Genomic DNA, 26,125 nt, shown 5'->3' on the forward strand with positions numbered 1-26,125 from the left:
TTATTTATTTTATATAGTTTTGTAGTTTGGTAAAGCTTTTTTAGTTATTTAGTGATGTAATTTAGTTAGCTAATTTAGGTAGATATTTATTTAGCTAATTTAGATAGATAGTTAGATAGTTAGGTAATTTAGTTATATAGGTAGTACTTGTAGTAGATGTAGTTAGATAGATAGGTGGTTTAAATTAGATACTTATTTATATAGGTAGAGAGTAGGAAACTTTTATATGTATGTAATTTAGTTATACCCATATTAGTTAAACCCGTAATAACTTTGGTGTTGGGCATACCAACTAGATGGACAACGTAGTCATCCTGTATCATGGAGGAAGTGTGGAGGAATATGAGTTTGAGAATGTTAGTTTTGTTGGAATGGAAAGGGTGCTAGTGATATTCGATGATCAGTCATTGTTTTCTGAGTTGTTTGGTAGGGCTCGTGATGAGCTTAAATGCAATTCAAATGAAGATGCCATCTTAGTTGAGGGGGTACTTCACCATGACATGTCAGGGACAATTTTGAGACGGTTGGTCCCAATTGCATCAGAGGCTCGATGGGACAAATATGTCAAAACTGTCATAAAGAATGAGTTTCAATATTTGGGTTTGGTTATACGGAAGTTGTCCAATGATCCCACCCCTCATGGGTATTCACCCCCTCATGGGTTGTCGCCAGCACCAGAGAATCCGACACCCTCTGAGCCTCTGTTACCCAACCGTGAGGTGGATGTAGAAGATGTGGTTGTGGTGCCCGATGCTCAATCCGCCCCGAATGAGGTTGGTGTATGTCCTGGTGTCCGTGCAGAATGTGGGACTGATGATGTTGTTGGTGCCCCTCAGGAAATCCCTTTGACCTAGAATCATCCTAGTAAGTGATTTAGTAACACTTTTGCTTTCCTTATTCTTTGTTCATTCCATTCCTTTGTCTCAATGCTATCCATATTTGTGCTTTAAATGCAGGAGACAATCCTGATAATGATGGTTGTGCTCCTATTCCTCCATCAACCAACGTGGACCTAGGGTTTATGGCCTCTAACAGTGTAGATGTTGATATTACGGATGATGAGGAGCCTTATGGCCCAGCAAGGGCCGTTGATTCTGATGATGACCGCCCAGTTGCAGCTTTGAGCGAACAAAAAATTGAGCTCATAAGACGCTTGTGTCCTGATCATAATCCACTAGTTCATGAATTCAGCGACTTTAGTCATTCTCAACATGCTTATGGAGAAGAAAGAGACGACGAGCTGCTAGAGGCTCCTGAGGCCGATGGCAATGTGGAAATTCAGAAGGACATGGTCTTCAAGGGCTTGCCCACCTTAAGAAGGTGGCTACAGGAATATTCTATGAGACGTAAGAGACCATTCAAGGTGAGGCACTCCTATGTGGAGCGTCGTTACACGGTGGTGTGCGAGATGTCATATTGCAATTGGAGGGTCTGTGCTCACAAACAGAAGGCCATAGAAAAATTCAAGATCACCAAAATTGTAGATCCACACACTTGTGCCCAGACAGATCTAAAACAGAAGCATAGACAATTGACCTCTGAAGGGTCGAGATGGCGACTAGAGGGGGGTGAATAGTCTTTTCTAAAACTTAATCGCGTCGGCTAACCGATACAAATGCGGAATTAAAACTATCGGTCTAGCCAAGACTATACCCCACTATATATGTTCACTAGCACCTCGCAAAGATAACAATTATGCAACAAAGGTGCCGGGCTAGCTAGAGCTCTCCTAAACAATTCTAGGAGCAAGGTCACACAAACCTATGCCACTAGTATTTTAAGCAACAAGGGAGCTCCTACACATGCTAGTAAGCAAAAGCACAAAGCTAACTAAGCTCACTAGCAATGCTCAATAACAAGGCAACCAATGCCTAATTAGAGAGCGCAAATACTTAGTTACACAAACTAAGCAATGTGACTAACAAGGTTACTAAAACCAAATTAGCCACGCAAGGGAGCTACTTCTATGCTACACAAGCAAGAAGGTAATTAGCAAGCTACACAAGCTATCTAATTACAAGAGCAACTACACAAGCTTAATATGTATAAAAGTAATGGCAAGCTTGTGTAATGGGGATGCAAACCAACGGGAAGAACAAGGTTGACACGATGATTTTTCTCCCGAGGTTCACGTGTTTGCCAACACGCTAGTCCCCGTTGTGTCGACCGCTCACTTGGTGGTTCGGCGGCTAATTAGCATCACCCGCTAAGCCCGCACGTCGGGCACCGCAAGAACCTATCCCTTGAGTGAGGGTAGCTCAATGACACGCTTTACTAGAGTTGCTCTTCGCGGCTCCCGCGGGGCGAGCACAATGCCCCTCACAAGCACTTCTCCGGAGCGCCGCACAAGCTTCTTGCGCGCTTCGACGGAGACCACTACCAAGCCGTCTAGGAGGTGGCAACCTCCAAGAGTAACAAGCACCACCGGCTTGCAACTCGATCACCTAGTGCCACTCGATGCAACCTCACGATGCAATCGCACTAGAATCGCTCACTCACACAATCGAATGATCACTATTAAGTATATGTGTGATAGAGGGCTCCTAAGCACTCACAAGCATGGACACTAAGTCCCTTGAGGTGCTCCACACCAGCCATGGCCGAAGGCCACTTCTATTTATAGCCCCAAGGGCTAAACTAGCCGTTACCCCTTCACTAGGCAACGGTCGGGCCGACCGGACGCTCCGGTCGTGTTGACCGGACGCTGGACCTCAGCGTCCGGTCGCCCGTAGACGGCCACGTGTCCCAGTTCCAACGGTCACTAACTTGACCGGACGCAGCAGCACTCAACTGACCGGACGTTGAACCCCCAGCGTCCAGTCGTTTCTAGTAAGCTCCCGAGCATGACCAGACGCATCCGGTCGAACGCGATCGGACGCAGCCAGCGTCCGGTCACTCTCCAGCTACTGCATCACCGTACGTCAGCCTGACCGGACGCAGCCTTCTAGCGTCCGGTGCATTTAGATCCAGCGTTCGGTCAGTTGACCGACGCTGGCATCTTCACGACCAACTCGTTTTCACTTCTAACTTCTTCACCCTTGCTCCAAGTGTGCTAACCACAAGAATTTGCATCCGGCACAATAGAAAATAGACATTCCATTTTCCCGAAAGCGCCGAATCCACTAAGTGTAAATGTGCCAACACCACCTACAAACACCACCTCCTTTGTAAATGTGCCAACACCACCAAGTGTACACCACCATGTGTATGTGTGTTAGCATTTTCACAATCATTTCCCAAAGGATGTTAGTCACTCAACTTGCCACGCCACTCGATCCTAGCAACAATGCAAAGTTAGATCACTCGAGTGGCACTAGATGACCGATATGCAAACAAGTTTGCCTCTCTTGATAGTACGGCCATCTATCCTAAACCCAGTCATAAACTTCTCTACACACCTATGACCGGTGAAATGAAATGCCCTAGGTTATACCTTTGCCTTGTGCATTCCATTCCATCTGCTTCAATGTCGATGCAACACATGCACCAACATGATCAACAATGATATGATCCACTTCATATCATCACATGATCATATTGGTTCATCGATCTTGACTCTACTTGCTCTTCACCGTTGCCATCGTCCATCGGCGCCAAGTCTTGCTCAAGCTTCACCGCCACGCGGTCCATCACTCCAAAGCCTTCGACTTGCCCTTCACGCTTGCAACCGGTCCATCAAGCCAAGTCTTGTCTTGATCTTCTCCACCTTGATCACATGACTCAATGTCATGTCTCATGTGCATTTAAGCTCCTTCATCATCACATGTGTGAGCTTTGCAACATCTCCAAGCCATTTTTACCTTTATGGCATATGTTGCTCACACACATGTACCTATGGACTAATCACCTGTGTATCTCACATAAACACAATTAGTCCATCTAAGTTGTCATTCAATTACCAAAACCAAACAAGGACCTTTCAACCTCTACCCTCATTGCTAGAAAGTTATACACAACTTTGAAGGGTCAGCCCAACTTAAAAGTCAGGACAATTATGGAGATGACTAAGGAGATATTTAAGTATGATATAAAGTATGGGAAAGCATGGAGGACAAAGCAACGGGCCTGGAAGATGATATATATGGGGACTAGGAGGATGGGTACGAGCAGTTGCCTGCAATGTTCAATGCAATGAAAGCAGCAAATCCAGGCATGCATTACGTGTATATCCCGAAGCCGAATGAATGGAAGGACGGGAGGTAGATATTCTTTCGTGCATTCTGGTGCTTTCCCTAGTGCATCGAGGCCTTTAGGCACTGTCGTCCAGTGGTATCCATTGATGGTACTTTTTTGTTTAGCAAGTACATGGGCACACTTTTTGTAGCCATTTTGTGTGACGCAGACAACACATTGGTTCCTTTGGCTTTCGCTTTGGTGGAGAGGGAGAACAAAGATAGCTAGGAATGGTTCTTGCGGCTTGTTAGGATACATGTCGTTGGCCCTCATAAGGAGGTTGGTGTCATATCTGATAGACACCAAGGCATACTCAGTGTCATACAGGAGTAGATTCTGGGGTATGCACCTTTGCACCACCGTTGGTGCACTCGACACCTTGCTGAGAATTTACTTCAGAAGGATGGTACGAAGGACAACTTTTGTGACAGAACCGCCTAATTTATAAAAGATCAAGTACGGCTGTCCCCACTTAACACGTTGACACGCACATACTCTCACTTATATAAACCCGGTAGTCCGCCGAGTGTCACGCAGGACCTTGATAAATCAACATCACAACCAAGATCACGTGATTAAGCAAATACACATCACATACATAGAGTTGCAGCGGAAATAATACTACAAATAGGTTCATAAATAATAGTACAAGTTTGGATTTCAAAACCGATTAGTGAAAACAACGTAACTTTCAAATGATTACATTAATATAAATTCCAAATACGTTGCTAGCATAAGTGACGTCCTCAGATAAAAGCATATAGATGAGATATAACATAGAGTCATCGAGCCCACTGGTGGTTAGCCACCATCTTCAGCAGGCCAAAACCTCACCTGCAACATGGTGGGATAAACCCTGAGTACTCGAATGTACTCAGCTAGACTTACCCATCATAACCAGAAATAAAATTGACTCCAAGAAGTATGCAAGGCTTTATAAGTGGAGGTAGCTTGACAATAATTTGCATAAAAAGCGATTAACTCAATTATATAATTATAATTCTGTCATCAAGTTAATTATAACTATCCATCTCTAGATTAGCAATTATCCTGTGCCAAACATGTGGTATATCTTTTTAGAGCATACAATAGTAACCATAGCAGGTATAATAACTCCATGTTTATCTGAACCATCACATTCCATAATCCAATTACTACGTTGTTGGGACTAGCCAAGTTTCTCACTATCCGAGAGAGACGGCGATTCGAATCGATTTCAACCAGCTGGGAATTTATTCCTAACACAAACCCAGGCAGACCCAATCAACGGTCACCTTAGGTCACCTTTGGTACAACTCAATACACATTTCACGGGTCCGTACAACACTGCACAATCTGGGACACCAGATGCCAGGACGTTCAGGCCTAGCCTGCCCTTAGGCTCAGTCTGATCGCCCCCTGCAAGGAGTGCACAACAGAACGGGGTCCGGCCTGAGTTGAGCTACTCAGCTTCGCAGTCGGAACGAGTTATCCGGCCAGCTAAGTGATAGGCATGCATTCAATCTTGTTAGAAGTGCCAACAACGGTACGGTCCTTAATCGACATAGACGGAATCACATGTGTCAACCTACACATAGACTCTGCCCGACCTCGATTTACTGTTACCCTATGGTTCTTTTCCACGATAGCAAATATAGCCAACCGTGCTTCGGTTTCCACCTATCTTTCGCAGGTGATAGGAAATCACCCGACTTCTACCGGTCTAAGCATGGCTAAGCATATGTTCGATCCTGGACCTACACAGGGTTAACGGTGTATATATTTGGACAAGAAATTTATATGCATCAAGTGGTTTCATTCAGTTCTTATAACCTAATGCAACAATCATAAGAACTTGAGTAATATTTTGTAAAATACTGGAAGACTTAGAATGCTCCGGGGCTTGCCTGGGATCCGACACAAGTCAGTTCAGTTAGCTTGCACCGACTTGGTGACATCTTCGGTCCTAGCACTTGCTTAGTCCTTCCATCTTCGGGATAGATCCACCAAACCCAATCTTCGAGTTCGGCTCCACACCACATCCTTCACGTGGTTCATCTAGCGTACCTAAATAAGATGCAAGATGCATGTGTATGAATGTGATGAATGGTAACACAAGATGCCTCACATAAGCATTCAAGACCAACACAAGATTATGCAAAACATAGACACCAATAGCTATTTAACTAACATCACACAACTAACCATAGAGAGCAAGTATATCAAGCATGACACAAGTTTAACAAGGTCACAAGTATCATAACTTGACCATCAAGGGCATAAGCCACACTTATCAACACATGGAGTAAACAACCACAACTAGCATATGTCTATTTCTGGACTGGAAACAACAGCTTCATGTTAGGATCATAACTAGAGTTATACAAATCCAATAGCCATGCAATAAGACATTATGGCAAGCTTATGAAATTTTCTACAATTCATATTTAATCATATTAGCATGATTCTCAAGTTAACTAAGTCAAATATACTCATTTACAGAAACTGGTCCACAATTGACAGAGAGCAGCCATTTCTGACACCCAACTTTAAACAGGCATAACTCACAAACTACTAGGACAAATGATACCAAATTTTAACAGCAGATAGATACATGAATTATATACAACTTCCTTATTATCATCTAAGTGTGATTCAAATCCTAAATAAATCAAACACTAGCATCTTTCAGATCTGCTCCGAATACAATCAAAACTTGACAGAAGACTTAAAAGTCATGTAACTCCTAAACTATCAGGCCTATGGTCTTACAATTTGAACACAAGCAAGATTATGAAATTTTCTACAACTTTTGTATTCACTACAACCATAGCAAACATCATTTACACCATGAAAATGATTGCACAAGCAAAACTACAAATGCAGCCCAACAGCAGTGGTACAGAAAACTGATAGAAACTTCAGAGAAGCATAACTGGAGTTCTAGACCTCCAACAAACATGAACCATAACTTTTTGAAAAGCTTAGGAAGTTACCTACAACTTTCTTATTCTCATATGAAGATGATTCTACAGTTATAAGGGTCAATTAATCCAATAATTGCACCTCTATCCAAAACATAGACAGAAACTGACATGCCACTTTAAACAGATATAAATGGAGTTATACATGTCCAATAAATGTGGTTCTAGACTTTTTAAAAAGCTTAGCAAATTATAAACAACTTTTATATAAACACCTAAAGCTAATTCTACTACTAAGAAGGCCCCACAATAAGAACAAGGAAACCCTTTCTGGTTTTGGGCAGAAACAGCCACAGAGATTTAAGCAAGTATAACTCAAGATCTACTTAGCCAAAAATCATGATATTTAACTTTTTGGAAAGCTTAAGAAAATTACCACAACTCATGTATTTTCACCAAGTCATGATTCATAACTTAACTGGGCCAATTAATTCAAACATGCAGAACTGTTCAGAGTAGAAGCAAAGCAATACAGGGCATTTGTTATTTTTATAACTCTTAAACTATAAATCCTAAACTCCTGAAATTTTTACCAGACAACAACAATCACCTTAGTAGCACTCCACAAAAATTTCACATTTATTTGAGCATAAAAACTTTAGTTATGAAAAAGACAAGACATGGCAAGTATCAAGAACCTAGCTGCATAGATCTATTTTTACAGCAAAATATTTAAACTAAAACATGCCACATTATAGATCTACTGCATAGCCAATTTCACAAGGATTCCAAAAAGTCCTCATTTTTCTATTTTACGATTTTTGTATGAATTACAATGAATTTTCAAAGTGGAGCATTCAAATCTGCAAAAAAATCAGAGAAAGGAAATTTAAATCTTGCATCGAGGTCCCTTCAGTAAACATAAATTAAACTCCAGCGAAAAGGTCCTCATGAGCACTATTCACGTGAGTCACAACTTCTTCACTTAACCCCCTGGAGAACATCAAATTCATGCGCGTGGTCCTTGGTCGGAAACCAGAGCAGAGGATGGCCGGACTCGCGGCTTCGGCCGGCAGGGACGTCACCGGTGCCGGCGGAGAATGGCAGCGAGAATCATGGGAACCACGCGCACCCGTGGGACCGCACGGTGTGGCCGGGGTCTGCCCGTGGTGGCCTGACCATGGGAGCAGGTGGCACCGGCGTCGAAGAAACGAGTAGCCCGGCGGTGACGGCCTTCCAGCGGCGGTGAAGTGGTGGTGCAGTGCCAGGGGGCCCGCGTGCACCTGCTGGTGCCCACGGCTTGCTCTACGATAGCTTGAGGCAGCGCGGCCATGCGTTTAGGCGACAGCCACGATAGGCGCTCCGGCGGCGGCGAGCTGCGGTGCTCGGCGGTTCCGCGGCGGACACGAGAGCGAGAGCTGGAGAGGGAGTGAGTGAGTGCGAGTGACTGAACTGGGCAGCGCGGTGTCTCAGTAAACGCATGCCAGCGCATGGCGTTGAGGGCCCGGCGTCGACCTACTGTGGCCACGCGGCAATGGTGGGAGCGCGCCCTGGTGCATGGCGTCCACGAAGACAAACTGTCGAGCACGTGGCGAGCGCCGGAGTTGACATGGTGGGGAGCCGATTTGGGCCACTTCCAGGCCGAATCAGACCTTGGGCCAAAAATGAAGTTTGTTCACCTCAGCCTGCTCTACATTTTTCATTAAGGCACTCTAGTCATTTGAGCAACATAACAGTGGGTAATTTAATCTCCAAAGTGGCATTGTCAATGCGTTGACGGCGATTAACAAACTCCAAAAATCGATGGTCAAGACAAGGTCCAACGAGTGCCATCTTTATACATGCTCTTCGCCATCATGTACACTCCAACTTTTATCTTTGGACCAAATTGAGTTGCTTAACAAAATTTGGAGAACACGAGACGTCAATGCCGATGGCGATAAATTTCTAGACTTAGAATATTTCTAAGTGCTGAAATCAGCAGCAGGTTCCAACTTTGAGCCACTGCTAGACTTAGTTCTGAGCCGATCCATGGTATACTCCAAAAACAAAGTTTCTTCTACATAACATGAGCTTCAACTTTTATTTAATGTCCAACTTTAAAACAGGTGCAGAAGCTATAGTTCTACTTAGACTAAAGTAGGATCATGATAAAGCTTAAATTATCCTTCGTGGTCCATTGAAGCATTTTCTTGGCATTTGCTCAACATGAACCTTTCATGACTTTTGTTGTAGAGTTCATCTAGAGTCATTTGGGCATGGTTGCAAGATTTGGTTGACGATCGAGAATTCCATTCACTTTATAAAATAATTCAAGCAAGGACATAACTTGTCATTTCATGTGACTTCTTGATTCCAAACTCCATGAAACTTTTCTATGGATCAATATAGAGGGATATTGATGCGAGACACATGAAACAAGTACATCCAACATTTCCCAAGCATACTTTTTTAGAAAAGGGCAGCATGTAAGCAATGGTGAATGGTCCAAGTTTAAGTGGTGGCTCATTTTCATATGTTTGACCTAACATCTCCATCACCACTTAACATGCCATGTTTGAGCTCAAACCCATTGCTTAACTGGTGGTAAACACCTAGGGTGTTACAGCTCTCCCCCCTTAAAAGAATCACGTCCCAAGATTTAGGACGAAAGACTTTTGTGGAAGAGAGACATGCTACCAGTTTCCAATATCAGCGATAGCTTTAGGCTACATAGCTTCAAGCATAAGAGAGGCTAATTTGGTCAAGACACTTTCTGATACTTGTCCTTTGTAGTAAGTTTTGTCTGAAGAATTTCCTTTGTTGGCCTTCATGAAGTATTGTTACTTTGGGAGGAATCCAAGATAGCAATGTCCTACGTACTTCGTCCTCGATGTACGAAGAGCGATACAAACGTAGACTAAATACTTGTGGCATCTACTTCCCTAGTGGATACAGCACATACCATATGGACTTTGCACTAGATCATAATCTTCTAAAGGATACTCGTTGTAATGGTTCCATGTGTGTAGTTCTCTTTCTCTGATAACAATATTGTATGGTCTGAGTCTGCTGAGTGAGTGGTAAACGTAATAGCTGACTCTGTCGGCTCAACGTTCTCGATGATCATTCCTTAGGGAGCCTTTGGATCCAAGTTGCAATAGTGATCTGGGTTGAATCTGATGCAACCTCTTGGGTAAAAACACATATAAGGTACCAAAGGCATGTCAGCATTAGAGAACCATTGACGCAGAAGGATGTTAGCGAGGCTTGGAGGACAACACAAGTTGCATGTAATCACAAAACTAGGGACTAGTTCACTACCAAGCAGGTTGAGTACAATTTGCCTTCGGGGTGCAGTTGCACAGCAAGTTGGGTTGACTTGCATCGTAGCGAAACTAGCTTTCTTAAACTATATTTGACGTCAAGGCTTCCATTCTTAGGCCAATCAATATCTCAAAACCCAAAAATCCAAAAATCTGTGGTTTGACACTTTTCCAATTACTTTTGAATCGTAAGGGCACAATTTGACTTCTAGAACACCTTGACTGCTCATGCATTGTTGATCTAAGAGGGCAAAAGCAAGGCACATAGGGGTGCAATTAGTGTTCTCAAGGGTATGGAGGGTTGTCTAACAGCAATACACCTACAAGTTGTAATTTCTTGGCATGAATTACAAACACAACCTTCTAATGCAAAGGATGATCGCAGTCACAGCAAAATTGCAGATTCTGTACCCTTTGGTTTTCTATTCATATTTCACAAACTAATGCTCCAATATGCACAAATTTTGGTGGGCATGTAGATCCATGGGTCTTCTAACTACTCACCAAAATTCAACTCAACCGGACACCGTTTGACCATCCAAACCATTCATCTACCAAAACTGCTCTGTTCTGAAATGACAGCAAACCGAGCCGACAAGATATCTCTCAAATCCAATGTTTCACTCAACCAATACTCAAACCAACTTAAGACATTGAAGGGTCCTAAGCAAGGAATGAGATCACCAAGTTTGGGGTCAATCCAACTTAGTTTGAGTCACTAATTGCCTGGCTTGAAGATAACCGGTTTAGTGCCACAAAATCTAGACAGATTTCTCGTTCTTCCTTTATAACCGTGGTAGCTTTCTCGCTGAGGATGGAGGCTAGGGTTTTCCTTACATGCCTCTTAGGAAACAACCTCAACCGTTGATTTAGACACCAACTCGACGATGCACAAACATTGGACTTGTGGGCTATTTTCATAGGGCACAAAGCATTACTCTACATGGAGGGCATCCCTATATAGATAAGGAACCGTTTCTGAATATTCTCTGGCACCTCGTCCAATAGAGCCTTGAACAAATCCGTTTGTGGTACCTAGGGGCACAATGATGCTGATCGAAACTAGGGATATGCTTTCTCTAGTTCTTTACTTAGCTGATACAACATCTTGCACTATATACATGATTGTCCAAGATGGAATTGACTTGATAGCACATTTGGAGAAGTAGCACTTGCATTGCAGGGCCAGGTTTGTTGTTTCCTTGATCAACATCGTTTTGTGAGATCTGGTCTTCATAGTTACCAACTAGTCGTTACCTAACTAAAGACTAACTTTTTTACTGGTAACTAATCAGTTGTCCCTCAACACTAAAAAGGTTCCAAATCTTCACTCTTGATAATAAAAATTGTGGTCGAAGCATACAGATGGTCGCCATTGAAGTCAGCAGAAAGGGGTCACACCAAGGAAGGTCGGTTCATCTACATGATCCTTATGCACCTAAAGATTGAGAACTTGGATAGGAACTCATATATACTAGGTGACCTATTATAGCACATAATATCTTGGTCCATTTATCATCCGACTGATAACTTGTTCAACCTTAAGTGTGGTGCACCTTTCTGATCCAACGAGAATGACATAAGTTGCTCACTAGATGACCGACATCATTACAGGGACAGTCATGTCAAGTCACTTGTCTACCATCTCTTGCAGTCTGTTAATGTTTAGGTTAGTGACCTGTTCTTCAAGGTTATCCTTTGGACGACTTCAAAAGGGAGTCCTATTGCATCTAGTTCAACATATAGATCTCTTGACATGATAAGGAGAGATAACCAAGGAAGAGCTCATGTGAAAATAACACATAGGTGCAGTTTTGCAATGGATCATGACTAGAAACCTCGATACCAACGCGTGCCGAGCAGCACAACCTTGTGTGCGCGCCCACAGGAGGCTCTTGGTTTTGTCATGGCACCGTAGATCGCTAATCGTGGCACCATTACTGAACATACAACCCACAAGAAATCTCATGTGGCACAATTTGGGTTGCATAGGAGCAAGCACCATGAGAAGGAGGGATAGCAAATAATGGTAGTCACAAGGTTAGGAGTCAACAAGGAGGCGATCTGAAGATCAAAACACAGCGCAAGAGAACATAGTCTAATTGCCGACGACAACTGAGCAGGCGACTTTTGCTAATTTCCATATATGTCTTGTGTCCACCCAAGTGATTACTAGATAAAGATTAACATGAGATTTGGTCTTGTCGAGTAGCAACATGAGATCAAGACTGATAAATATTCAGAGACTTGAAAGGGTTGGAGACAAAACAAACAAGATTCAAGGGACAGAGCCATTGCACTGACTAGGGATTCAGTTGATAAAGCAATGACAGAATCTACGAGGATAAGGTTCCAAAGCCAGGGTAGATAGCGATTAGCGTTGCACCAGATCATCTGTAGGAGAAGGAGCAATGAAGTCCGACAAGGATTTCGAAGCAAGGTCCTTCCACACAAGAGTAGGACAACCACGACACATGCAAGCATTCAAGGGAACTAAACTTGGGCCTAAGGTCAAGCAAAGGCATGGATAAAGGTCTTCATAGCACAACGTTCAATGGCTAGCAACCATGTGTACAAGCTCAGGCTGCTAAGAGAGAACTTAATTGAAAATGACAACCATGAGATTACCAAAACTTGGACGTTGTTCTAGGATAGCGCTCTTCAACACTCATATGCTTTCCGAGGACAAAAGGAGTGACAGCTACAGCACTACCTAGATTATGAGCATCCACACCTACATCATGGTCTTAAGCAAGCATTTCGAAATACTCAATCTAATTAGCTTAAGCGACTATTACTAAGCACAAAGCTCGCACCTAACAAGTAGTCACCTACAACAACATTGCTACACATCTCATGCAAAACATGGTGGTAAAGTATTGTTATCATTTATTTCCTTTGGAAGCAAACATATAAGGCGAAGCTAATCACACACTATCTTCAAACACAGCTATTCAAGCGGCATGGAACAAGGCATTTAATCTAGCTTCACATAGGGAAGATAGTAACCACACATGGATCACAAGTTACTTAGTATTAGAGCAAAGTGAGGGAAGCATATTTATGCACAAGCACAATCATGATGCATGCTCGTCCTATTCATCCTTACAAAATTGCCAGCCTAAGGTGGCAATCACGTTCTACGTCGATGGCATAACACATACTCTCTCGATATATAGCTAGTCGTCAGCTACATTCAATCTATGCATTCGTGGTTAGCATACGTGTAGGCAAATTCATTGCAGCCCATTCTCATAAGAGATAAATAAGCACACAATGAAAGCGGTAAACTAAGATACTTTCCCTATATACATCCCCAGATATATATACTTCGGTATCCATAGCTACCCGGTAGATATACCCACAATTAAGTACCTTTATATATACTTGTGTGTAACATGTAAATATTCCAGTAACCACAGCTAACTCTCCCCTAGACCGATAGTTGGACGGTCATGCTCTCACAACTCACACTTACCTGGGTGTAGAGGCAATTGATCCATACATTACCATTCAAGCGAATAGCATCCATACAATAGCACGCCGTATGAACGACGAAAGAAAAATTGCAATAAAGTATATCCCTCAAAGTTAGTACTTAGATAGCCACCTAATAGTCCTTAACTGGGCATAAAGGAGGATGTCGCTAGCATAGTTTTACAAATAAGTTTTGACAAATTTGCCTGTAGCTAAAGTTTTAGTTAAAATAGGCTTTTTAAAACCAAAACTTGGTTTTTAAAACTATGTACATGATAGTATTATGCTTAATCTCACTCTGATACCAGCTGTGACAGAACCACCCAATTTATACAAGATCAAGTACGGCTGTCCCCACTTAACACATTGACACGCGCATACTCTCACTTATATAAACCTGGTAGTCCGTCGAGTGTCACGTAGGACCTCGGTAAATCAACATCACAACCAAGATCACGTGATTAAGCAAATACACATCACATACGCAGAGTTGCAGTGGAAATAATATTACAAATAGGTTCATAAATAATAGTACAAGTTTGGATTTCAAAACCGATTAGTGAAAACAACGTAACTTTCAAATGATTACATTAATATAAGTTCCAAATACGTTGCTAGCATAAGTGATGTCCTCAGATAAAAGCATATAGATGAGATATAACATAGAGTCACCAAGCCCACCGGTGGTTAGCCACCATCTTCAGCAGGCCAAAACCTCACCTGCAATATGGTGGGATAAACCCTGAGTACTTGAATGTACTCAGCTAGACTTACCCGTCATAACCAGAAATAAAATTGACTCCAAGGAGTATGTAAGACTTTATAAGTGGAGGTAGCTTGACAATAATTTGCATAAAAAGCGATTAACTCAATTATACAATTATAATTATGTCATCAAGTTAATTATAACTATCCATCTCTAGATTAGCAACTATCATGTGCCAAACATGGGGTACATCTTTTTAGAGCATACAATAGTAACCATAGCAGGTATAATAACTCCATGTTTATCAGAACCATCACATTCCATAATCTAATTACTACGATGTTAGGACTAGCCAAGTTTCTCACTATCCGGGAGAGACGACGATTCAAATCGATTTCAACCAGCTGGGAATTTATTCATAATACAAACCCAGGCAAACCTGATCAACGGTCACCTTAGGTCACCTCTGGTACAACTCAGGTACACATTTTGTAGGTCCGTACCGCGTCGCACAATCTGGGACACCAGATGCCAGGACATTTAGGCCTAGCCTGCCCTTGGGCTCAGTCTGATCACCCCCGCAAGGAGCGCACAACAGAACAGGGCCCGGCCTAAGTTGAGCTACTCAGCTTCACGGTCGGAACGAGTTATCTGGCTAGCTAAGTGATAGGCATACGTTCAATCTTGTCAGAAGCGCCAACAACGGTACGGTCCTTATCACATGAGTCAATTTTTTGGAAAGCTTAAGAAAAGTACCATAACTCATGTATTTTCACCAAGTCATGATTCATAACTTAACTGAGCCAATTAATTTAAACATGCAGAACTGTTCAGAGTAGAAGCAAAGCAATACAGGGCATTTGTTATTTTTATAACTCTTAAACTATAAATCCTAAACTCCTGAAATTTTTACCAGACAACAACAATCACCTTAGTAGCACTCCACAAAAATTTCACATTTATTTGAGCATAAAAACTGTAGTTATGAAAAAGACAAGACATGATAAGTATCAAGAACCTAGCTGCATAGATCTATTTTTACAACAAAATATTTAAACTAAAACATGCCACATTATAGATCTACTGCATAGACAATTTCACAAGGATTCCAAAAAGTCCTCATTTTTCTATTTTACGATTTTTGTATGAATTTTCAAAGTGGAGCATTCAAATCTGCAAAAAAAATCAGAGAAAGGAAATTTAAATCTTGCATCGTGGTCCCTTCAGTAAACACAAATTAAACTCCAACGAAAAGGTCCTCATGAGCACTATTCACGTGAGTCACAACTTCTTCACTTAACCCCCTGGAGAACATCAAATTCATGCGCGTGGTCCTTGGTCGGAAACCAGAGCAGAGGATGGCCGGACTCGCGGCTTCGGCCGGCAGGGACATCACCGGTGCCGGTGGAGAAGGGCAGCGAGAATCACGGGAACCACGCGCACCCGTGGGACCGCACGGCGCGGCCGAGGTCTACCCGTGGCGGCCTGACCATGGGAGCAGGCAGCACCGACATCGAAGAAATGGGCAGCCCGACGGTGACGGCCTTCCAGCGGCGGTGAAGTGGCGGTGCAGTGCTAGGGGGCCCGCGCGCACCTGCTGGTGCCCATGGCTTGCTCTCCGATAGCTTGAGGTAGCGCGGCCACGCGTTCATGCGGCAGCCACGACAGGCGCTCCGGCGGCGGCGAGCTGCGGTGCTCGGCGGTTCCACGGCGGACGCGAGAGCGAGAGCTAGAGAGGGAGTGAGTGAGTGTGAGTGACTGAACTAGGTAGCGCGGTGTCTCTATAAACGCATGCCAGCATGTGGCATTGAGGGCCCGGCGTCGGCCAGCTGCAGCCACGCGGCAATGGTGGGAGCGTGCCTTGGTGCATGGCGTCCACGAAGACAAACTGTCGAGCACGTGGCGAGCGCCGGAGTTGACATGGTGGGGAGCCGATTTGGGCCACTTCCAGGCCGAATCAGACCTTGGGCCAAAAATGAAGTTTATTCACCTCAGCCTGCTCTACATTTTTCATTAAGGCACTCTAGTCATTTGAGCAACATAACAGTGGGTAATTTAATCTCCAAAGTGGCATTGTCAATGCATTGACGGCGATTAACAAACTCCAAAAATCAATGGTCAAGACAAGGTCCAATGAGTGCCATCTTTATACATGCTCTTCGCCATCATGTACACTCCAACTTTTATCTTTGGACCAAATTGAGTTGCTTAACAAAATTTGGAGAACGCGAGACGTCAATGCCGATGGCGATGAATTTCTAGACTTAGAATATTTCTAAGTGCTGAAATCAGCAGCAGGTTCCAACTTTGAGCCACTACTAGACTTAGTTCTGAGCCGATCCATGGTATACTCCAAAAACAAAGTTTCTTCTACATAACATGAGCTTCAACTTTTATTTAATGTCCAACTTTAAAACAGGTGCAGAAGCTATAGTTCTACTTAGACCAAAGTAGGATCACGATAAAGCTTAAATTATCCTTCGTGGTCCATTGAAGCATTTTCTTGGCATTTGCTCAACATGAACCTTTCATGACTTTTGTTGTAGAGTTCATCTAGAGTCATTTGGGCATGGTTGCAAGATTTGGTTGACGATCGAGAATTCCATTCACTTTATAAAATAATTCAAGCAAGGACATAACTTGTCATTTCATGTGACTTCTTGATTCCAAACTTCATGAAACTTTTCCATGGATCAATATAGAGGGATATTGATGCGAGACACATGAAACAAGTACATCCAACATTTCCCAAGCATACTTTTTAGAAAAGGGCAGCATGTAAGCAATGGTGAATGGTCCAAGTTTAAGTGGTGGCTCATTTTCATATGTTTGACCTAACATCTCCATCACCACTTAACATGCCATGTTTGAGCTCAAACCCATTGCTTAACTGGTGGCAAACACCTGGGGTGTTACAGCTTTCCTCTATTTGAGGGGGTTGCTTGCATGCTTGAGGTGTTGTTCTTAGAGGAGAAGTTGGAGCAGCTAAAAACAGCAACAAACGCAGAAGGTAGGCAGTGGTTGAGAGGATTGATGAGAGAACCTAAGAAATAGACAAGAGCCTACGACGATGGTGGATGGAGGTACTGAAAACTCTAGTTTGGTTTTGGTAAATTAATGAAACCCTAAGTGCTAACCTAGTTTATCAAGTGATCATGAGATAGGTAGCACATTCCAAGTGGTGAAGCAAATGAAGATCATGCCATGATAATGGTGATGCCATGGTGATGATCAAGTGCTTGGACTTGAAAAGAAGAAAGAGAAAAATAAAAGACCCAAGGCAAAGGTATAAATGGTAGGAGCTATTTTGTTTTGGTGATCAAGACACTTAGAGAGTGTAATCATATTTAGGTTCGATAGTCGTACTATTAAAAGGGGTGAAACTCGTATCGAAATACGGTTATCAAAGTGCCACTAGATGCTCTAACTCATTGCATATACATTTAGGATCTAGTGGAGTGCTAACTAATGGAGACGGGGATCCCGATCTTCCGTTAGGTAGAGGTAACTATCATTGTGGCGGAGAATGACACACCGATCCGGCTTCAGATCGAAAGATCGAACCCCATAATCTTAACACCACAGCTCCTCTGGTTATCAACTAAGTCATGAACTAGGTTGACCTCATCAAGAAGGCTAATCCCTACCTACGCAATGAAGAACACAAGCAAGAACAAGAAAGAACACAACCAAATTGCAGATGAATGATTAATCTCACGAAGTTGGGGTCTCACAAACCGATGAACAGCAAAACTGTTCTTGACAGAATAATATAAGCAAAACCCAAAACCTAATGACGGTGGCGGCGTATGATTATAAAGGTCTTAGGGTCATCGCCTACCCTGGACGCGCCCCCTAATGGGCCCAAACATGATACACGGTCCAACGGACCAAAACAAGGTGTCGCAGCACCCTGGCAGATTCTGGATGCTGGCTTGTTTCGACAATTCCTATTGATTCTGAAGGTATTTTGACATGAGACCACTTGGATTAGCTTCCTTATCAAATTAGCTTTCCAACCATATGTGGATCGTCGAAAATGGAGTCCGAATGCGTCCTGGGTGACCAGTTTAAGGTAGACTGGTCCTGAAGGCCGAGGTAGACTCAAAATAATTCTGTTGGACGTCCACTTGTTTTATTTTTAGTACGTGCTGCTCCTGGACTCCGAGACGGGCTCGAACTTGAGTTGTTTTGGGCCTCCACCTCAGGGACTCGAACCGAATTAGCCTCGGGCCTCCTTCTTGACTTGGACACCCTTGCTGGCCTCCTACCCCTCCATACCATGTGCCAAACATAGTCGTATGCATGGGTGTCATGTCCTCATCATCCTCCCTTTCTTGACGAAAAGCCATCCTCGGCGTCGATTGTGCTTGAAACTGATCCTGCACAACATAAAGAAGAACGGGGTTGCGAGGACAAAGAAAACTAAAATAATTGTGAGAAAGAACGTGACCATGTTTCCAAGTTTCTAGCATGTCATCTCGCATAAAAATTTCAGCAAGCATGTAGACTCCATGATCCGAATGCACACGATGTATGTCAACGCTATCCTACAAAAGATTAGAACAAACCAAAGACAATGCAGGAATAGATGGTCGAGCAGACATAGGTAGCAACCAACAATGCTCCCCTTCTTGGAAGTGAACTTGTTTCTTTGAGGAACATGAGAAAATGTTTGTATTATTATAGCTGCCCTCTAAACGATCATAATCTTATACAACAAAAGGAGAATTCATATTATTACGAATATATACTTGATGTATCATATATTGTCCCTTGTTGTTATATCTACCAATAACATGATATGTGTGTTTAGAAAACCAAGGCAAATCAGCATATTTAAAAAGGCTCTCCTCCAAACAATCTAGGTTACACAAAACATCAAATTCAATGTAACCCAAAATATGTAAAGAAGACAACTATTTGAACTCATCAGTTTTAGTAGCAATATGAATAACATGTTTATTTTTAGCACAAGTGACTGGTTCTAAAACATGTGAAACTGAAGCATCATCAACCAATTCATCTTTATCACTAGGAACTTCAAGCAAATTATCATGGGACAGAGATAAATTAAGAGAGGGTTCCACTAATAATTGCTCTATGATAGCCTGGTTTGTGGAAAAATTTAGTACATTAAAACAATTCTCACCTTCCGTGAGTGTAGCACCATGGGCATTACATGTGTTCTCAGCAAGAGTAATAGGTGCATTGTGAAGTGATGGTTCTGAATTTGCATATGAGGTTGTGAGCTCCTCATTTTCTTCCATGTCATCCTCTCGCTTATGGACATTATCCTGCAGAAGGTTAGTCATAGCAAGAGGAATAACAATAGACTGTTCCTCTAAATGGTGCACCTTAGCATATTAAGTCAAAACAGGAGGTGGATTAACAAAGGTTTCTCGCATAAAGAGTTTCATATCATTCTAAGTTTGAGGTTTATCAGAAGGATCTAAAGACTCCCACCAAGATAAAGCAGACTATCGCAAAACACTAGTTGCATTATTTACCTTCCTCCTTGGACACATAAAGCGAGTAGAAAATATGTTATCGATGGCAATTTCCCACTCCATGTACTCATCAACACCTATATCATCATAAGTCGGTGGATACGAACAACCTGTTATTGTTAGAAGATAGCAAAAGACAACACAAAAGTATTATCCCTATCAACTACTTAGGTTGTGGTGTCACTTTTCACAGCAAGTGGAAGTGTCTTACCAAGCTCTTACAAAGTTCTTACCAACGCAAGCAGTGGGCGGTACAATCGATGGCTGGTTCGTGATACCTATGAGGTAGTGGCACTGAGATTGCAAGGACCTTTTTCTGTACTGATCTGAAGTATATATGTGGAGCTTAGGAGGCTTAAAATATGGTAGCAAGGAATAGCAATAATTTAATTCAGAAATTGCAAGGTTGAAAAGTAGTCCCAAGCTAGTCTATGTCGCTGGCCTAAACTCGTCGTGGACCTAGTTCAAGCAAGCAATACAATACAACTCAGCACAAGGACTCAAAAGGATGCAAGCACTTCTGATTTTTTTTTCTTGATGCGTCTTTTTTTTTGCACCTTCTGCCTTTTGTTCTTCTCTGATTTTTTTTGTGTGGCTCTCTTTTTTTTGCACTTTGCCTTTTGCTATTATTATTATTTTTTCAATCAGAAAGTGCCGCAATATATGAGCTGATAAGATAGATGATTAGCACTAGGAACCATGGCACAGAGAAAAAAAGGACAAAAAGCAACAGCAGATTGGCACTACCCTCTCAAGTTTTGTTGTCGCAAGCTAGACACAAAGCACAAGATGCTTGAGTAGAAAAATATGGTGTATAGTGCAGGAAACAAGCGGACTAAAGATTGGATTTATTTCTTGTTTGTCTCCCGCACGACCAATCAAAGATGGAATATTTTACTCATATAAACTGAAACATGCCTTTCCTTCCTTCCCTTCACCGTGAAGCTACTTTGCTCTAGACAAGGAAAAACGACCTAGTGAAAAATACCAATCGGGGAGGGATATAGGAACTGACCACTGGCGGCCAACTTTAGGTGCTCGAATAGACTCAAACAAGACCAACGACTCGATTAAACACAGCAACATGATGACCTACGAGGGACAATGGTTCAATAAAGCAAACGAAGTTAAAAATATTGCAATAGCACAACGGGTGATGGGATATGAGAAAAAAACAACGATGAACACAAATATTTTTGTGGGGCAATTTTCTGGATTTATAGGACAAAGACAAAAAAAACTAGGGTAATGATAAACCTGATGGTAATACCTAAAGCTCTGATTACCACGTAATGGAGACGGAGATCCCGATCTTCCGTCAGGTAGAGGTAACTATCATTGTAGCGGAGAATGACACACCGATCCAGCTTCAGATCAAAAGATCGAACCCTGCAATCTTAGCACCACAACTCCTCTGGTTATCAACCAAGTCACAGACTAGGTTGACCTCACCAAGAAGGCTAATCCCTACCTGCACAACGAAGAACACAAGCAAGAACACGAAAGAACACAACCAAATTGTAGATGAATGATTAATCTCACGAAGTTGGGGTCTCACAAACCGATGAACGGCGAAACTGTTCTTGACAGAATAATCTAAGCAAAACCCAAAACCTAATGATGACAGCAGCGTATGATTATAAAGGTCTTAGGGTCGTCGCCTACCCTAGACGCGCCCCCTAATGGGCCCAAACACGATACACGGTCCAACGGACCAAAAGAAGGTGTCGCAGCACCCTGGCAGATTCTGGACGCTGACTTGTTTCGACGATTTCTGTTGATTCTGAAGGGCTTTTGACGTGAGACTACTTGGATTAGCTTCCTTATCAAATTAGCTTTCCAACTATATGTGGATCGTCAAAAACAGAGTCTGAATGCGTCCTGGGTGACTAGTTTAAGGCAGACTGGTCCTGAAGGCTGAGGCAGACTCAAAATCATTCTATTGGATGTTGGACGTCCACTTGTTTTGATGATTACTGTTGACTCCTATTTAATTTTAAGGTGGGACTGGTTCCATTGTAAGCTTCATGAAATTATCTTTCTATCCATATAAAGAACGCCCAAAACGGACACCGTATGCGACCTGGGCATCATTTTTAGTACGTGCTGCTCCTGGACTCCAAGACGGGCTTGAACTTGAGTTGTTTTGGGCCTCCACCTCGGGGACTCGAACTGAATTAGCCTCGGGCCTCCTTCTTGACTTAGACACCCTTGCTGGTCTCCTACCCCTCCATACCATGCGCCAAACATGGTCGTATGCATGGGTGTCATGTCCTCATCACTAACACCCTTGAAAATGTTTGTGAAAATATGCTAACATATGTGCACAAGTGATACACTTGGTGGTTGACACATTTGAGCAAGGGTAAGAAACTTCACCGGTGGAGTGTCCTAAATGCACATGTGTTATATGGTGCCACCGGCGCCATAGATAGAAAAGACGGAGGTCACTGTAAGTGATCGGACGCTGGTCTCGGCTGGACCGGCGCGTCCGATCAGTGGTAGCTGAGGGCGCACAACGTCGGTCTCTGATCGGACGCTGGAGGGTTGCGTCCGGTCCCACTTATGTGGTAGTACACAGAGGAGACGCCGAGTGACCCGACATTGGGAGAGTCCGGTCAAGCATGACCGGACGCGTTCGGTCGTGAAAAATCATTTCTGGATGCTTACTAGAAACAACCAGAAGCTGAGGTCCAGCGTTCGGTCACTTCGCAGCAGTGCGTCCGGTCATCACTTGACCGTTGAGATCGGGCGCTCAGTATTTAAAGAGAGGAGACACGTGGCGTGCATCACACGATCGGATGCTAAGGTCCAGCATCCGGTCAATCTAACCAGAGCGTCCAGTCACCCCGTGTTGTGCCCAGTAAAGGGGTACAACAGCTCTATTTCGTGGAAACTTCTATTTGAGCCCCAAGGCCGGCTCTAGCTCACTCTCTTGGCCATTTGTATTGACATAGCAACCTTGTGAGCTTAGCCAAAGCCCTCCCACTTATCTCCATCATTGATTCATCATCTTTGTGAGATTGGGAGAGAATCCAAGTGCATTGCTTGAGTGTTTGCATCTAGAGGCACTTGGTGTTCGTGTTTCGCTATGGAATGTGCTTGTTACTCTTGGTGGTTGCTGCCACCTAGACACCTTGGAGCAGTGAGGATCGTTGAGCGGAGGGTGGTGATTGTCTCTGGCTCTGATCGTGGTGATTGTGAGGGGTTCTTGACATTTCCCCAGCGGAGAGCCAAAAGGTACTCTAGTGAATTGCTCATGGCTTGTGTGATCCTCATCTTGTGTTGGTTGTGCGGCACCCTATTGAGGGTTTGGCGTGTGATGCCAATTAGCGCATGAACCTCCAAGTGAGTGAATCGCCACAACGAGGAGTAGCTTGCCGGCAAGCAAGTAAACCTCGATAAAAAATCGTTGTGTTCATTATTTGATTCTGAGGTGATTGGTCTTCATTGGTATTCATTCTTGTGATTGTTTGGATCCTTCCTCGACACGGCGGTATAAACATCTTGCTCACTCTCTTTACAGTACCGCAAACTAGTTGTCAAGCTCTTTAGTGTAGCTAGTTGTGAGAGCTTGTTAGTTTGGTTAGTGTGGCTCTTTAGTTAGCTTTTGAGAGCACACTAACTTAGTGTAGTGTCATAGCTATTGTGTGGATAGAAACTATATAAAGTAGAATTGTGGTAGGTGGCTTGCTATTTTAGTAGGCTAGCACAACACTTGCTTCACCTCATAATTGTCTAACCGGTTTGTTAAGTGTTGTTGTAGATTTTTTTAATAGGCTATTCACCCATCCTCTAGCCATTAGGACCTTTCAGGTATGAGTTTCAGACTAGCAATATGGCGGAGTCATTTAATAGTGTACTCAAGGGTATACGTGCCATGCTCGTCAATGCCATTGTATCATTCATCTTTTATAGGCTAGTTGCATGGTTTAACGAGAGACACGCTCAAGCAATGGCACTACAGAGTAATAATCAGAAATGGGCACCTAAACCTAAGAAGCATCTTGACAAGGCAAAGGAAAGGACTGCCACACATGACATCGATTGCTTTGACCACAGCACCAGTAAGTACCAGGTCACAGAAAGGGGTGGTACAACGTCCGATGGTGAGGTCCGGCCATCAAGGAGTTATATTGTGGTACTTAATAATTTCTCATGTGGATGTGGGAAAACTAGGCAGTATCACTTTCCTTGTTCTCATTATGTTGTAGCATCTTAGCATCGCAACTTTGCCTATGAGACCCAGATATCGTGGGAGTTTAGTGTTGTCAGCCTTGTACAGACTTGGTCTCCCTATTTCGAGCCTTTCCTAGATGAGGGTCAGTGGCCACCTTACACTAGGTCAAAATATATTGCGGATCTAGGTACACATTGGGACAAGCGTGGAACCTAGAAGAGGACGAGGCACAAGATGGTCATGGACCAGGTTTCTAGTAGAACAAGGCGAGGGAGAGCAACCCGCTTTCTTACTGACCCCGAGCAGAACCAATGTGACAAATGTGGTAGACTTGGGCATAATTCACGTACATGCCATTGGCCACTTAGTCAGGTGAAAAAAACTAATGTTTCACATGCATGTTTACTAGTACCAAAAAGTTATTTATTTGTTCATATAAAACAAATCTGTACTTTCTCATTATATTTTGTAGGATGGAGCCGTTCCACCTGTTGGAGCCGTACTACGAGGAGAACCACCGAGGACGATTTGGGAAGTATGTAGTTACTTTTTGGTAACTATTTAGGACTGTATGGACATTGTGGACTATTTAGACTATGCAGTACATGTTATGTTGATTGTGATGTTCGATGTGGTTGTATTGTGCTCTTTGGAAGATTAAATGTTTAGATTATATAATGATGTCTCTGTTTATAACTGTGGATGTTACTGAAACAAGGGAAACTCTTACGATTTTTTTCCCGTGAATCATTAATTATACTACACTGCTAAAAAGGAACAAATGTAGTACACAGATTAAATGTAAATTCATTAGAACATGTATAGTCCAATCGTATCGTACAAACGCTTTGCAGATAAATCTAGGCTTTTCAGTAACAATGGACGAATCTAGGCTTTCAGACAATGAAAATAGACTTTTCAGTTACAAGGATGAGGAGTATGATGACATCATGTGTATTCCGAAAGAATTGTACAGAGGAATGGAGGTTTGCTCAAGATAGGAAGGCATGCAAGGAAGCACAACTCCACCCCATCTCCACCATCCATCTTATGATTGTTTGATCCAAGGGCTGAGGTGAAGAGGCACATGGATCGCTGACATGGCACATTGAGAGACCTCCATTCCTCCTCTCAACCTATAAATAACCCCTCACTCCCTCTCATTCACACACACAACAAGGAAGAAGAGCACTCCTCAGTATTTTCTTTCGTTGCAGTACCAATGTCTAGAGGGTCGTCCAGAGGGAGAGGAAAGGGGAAGGAAACTATCATTATGTGGGAGGGTTCTCTTCATCCCAATTTCTTTGAGAGAGCTCTTTATGAGAGGTTTCCAGTTGAGAGCAAAAGTGATTTCATCAAAGAGACACCACTAAGAGGATACGATGAATGGAAAGAACAGTGGCCAAAATGCATGCATGGCGAGGACTGCCTAGTGCAGATGTTCACTGAGGGAATAGATGGAGGTCATCGTTTTTTCAAAAGCCCATGAGCATGGGTAATTTCTATTACTATTTGTTTCTTCAATATGTTCCTCTTCTATACTTCTATACAACTTACATGACATACTTATTGCAGTCTTCCTTGGCCGAAGAAAACTGTGGGTTCACTAGGTGGGTCGATCCTCGACCTATTTATTCGCATGCGGAGTACATCTACTACCTGCAGGACCATATATTCGATCTAGAAAGGGAAGTTAGCTATGGTTATAAGGACGACGAACAGGATGACAACAACAATGGTGCCAGTTCACAGGAGGCACTCTGCAATAATCCATATTGCACCTGCCCTAATCACATGAACAAGGGTCCTCTGCCACCCCCCTCCGCCACCACCACCAACAATGGGAAGATACTGTGGCGAAGGTGCAACAC

At 43.0% G+C, this 26,125-nt stretch overlaps 1 pseudogene; it reads left to right on the forward strand.

Moving 5' to 3' along the window:
* The first annotated feature begins 296 nt into the window (after nt 1-296).
* On the forward strand, nt 297-25,255 carry LOC136536148 (uncharacterized; annotated as a pseudogene).
* The last annotated feature ends 870 nt before the right edge of the window (nt 25,256-26,125 follow it).

The sequence above is a fragment of the Miscanthus floridulus genome, chromosome 2 (assembly GCF_019320115.1).
Source record: "Miscanthus floridulus cultivar M001 chromosome 2, ASM1932011v1, whole genome shotgun sequence".
In the NCBI taxonomy this organism is placed as follows: domain Eukaryota; kingdom Viridiplantae; phylum Streptophyta; class Magnoliopsida; order Poales; family Poaceae; genus Miscanthus; species Miscanthus floridulus.